We start from the raw sequence: 1,125 nt of genomic DNA, 5'->3' as shown, positions 1-1,125 counted from the left end.
AGTTCTTGGGTGTCATCCCTACCAGATGGTCAGCATCTCGCTTTGGCGGGGGTGGGAGGGAGCGGTTCCCGGGGCCATTTCTCCTTGGCCTTTGCACCGTTAGCTCTTAGCGTTCTGGAGGTGCTCAGTTAGCACTGTTTCAGGAACCTCTGAGGCGACATCAGTAGAGGTGAACCCTGGACCGCGCCGCACGTTTTTGGTGACAACGTTCACAGACAGCGGTTTCTCCTGTGTCCAACTGGCACCCCTCAGCTCCCTGGCACCCTGTGAGGCGCCCGGTGGCCTCGGCTGGCCGAGCCTTTCAAGCCCGGGATGTTGGGACTCTGGCTCGCCCGCGCTCTGGGCAGCGGAGCGGCCGCGGTGGGCGCGAGTGGAAGGGAGGCCTGCAGCGCCCCCTCTGGAGGGAGCCGGCAGCGCAGCCCGCACGTTTGTCAGGATTTCCATTTACAGCCAAAAAACGGAACACACACTCTGATTCTCTACACTTTTCTCTTCAAAGGTACTTGATAAATGCCTTTTAAAGGATTGTGGATGAAGGGGGAAAAAACCCTTCCCTCTTTTCGGTACCATTGGGGCCCTCACATTGTGATTCAGTCTTACACAAATAAAGGGCGCTTTAGTCTCATGTCCTGTGCCTATCACCCCTCCTGGCTCGGGTCGGGTCGGTGCTGGGAGTGGGTACCGCGGGAGGGCTGCGGCAGGGCTCGGGCGTGCAGACCACGTAGCGCTGCCGCAGAGGACAAGCCCGCGGCCCTGGCCGCGCGCGAAAAAGAGCCTTGCTTTTCCGCAAGTTTTGCCATCCCACCCACCCCTTTTTCTTTTGCTTCTGAGCGGCCGTCCCATGAATCCGCCGAATAGCTCAGAGGTAGGCCCAGCTCAGCTTAAATCCCTGCAGTTAGGGACCTAGGAGGTGCTGGGAGTTTACGGACCGCTGCTTTGCCGCGGGCGCTTGTGCCGTGCCCCCCTGCTTCCGCGAGGATCGCCAGGCAAAAGCAGCAGCCCACAACCCTGGGTCTTACTGCATTTGAGGTGGAGCGGCCACCTTTGGGGCTTTGGGGGGGCTTATGGGTGGTCTGGGGGTGGTGTTGGGGGGGTCTCAGGAATTTGTGGTCTCTACCTCCATTG

At 60.0% G+C, this 1,125-nt stretch overlaps 1 protein-coding gene across 1 annotated transcript in view; it reads left to right on the top strand.

Annotated features, from left to right (window-relative positions):
• The first annotated feature begins 949 nt into the window (after positions 1–949).
• Positions 950–1,125, top strand: part of MEST — a 13,327-nt gene continuing 13,151 nt past the window's right edge. Inside the window, exon 1 of the mRNA XM_010831664.1 lies at positions 950–1,029. The gene's annotated coding sequence lies outside the window, so the exon portion shown is untranslated. The remainder of the gene's footprint in view (positions 1,030–1,125) is intronic.

The sequence above is a fragment of the Bison bison genome, unplaced genomic scaffold, assembly GCF_000754665.1.
Source record: "Bison bison bison isolate TAMUID 2011002044 unplaced genomic scaffold, Bison_UMD1.0 scf7180017864530, whole genome shotgun sequence".
NCBI lineage: Eukaryota > Metazoa > Chordata > Mammalia > Artiodactyla > Bovidae > Bison > Bison bison.
The sequence above is the reverse complement of the archived record's forward strand: the minus strand, read 5'-3'. Positions and strand labels throughout refer to the sequence as shown.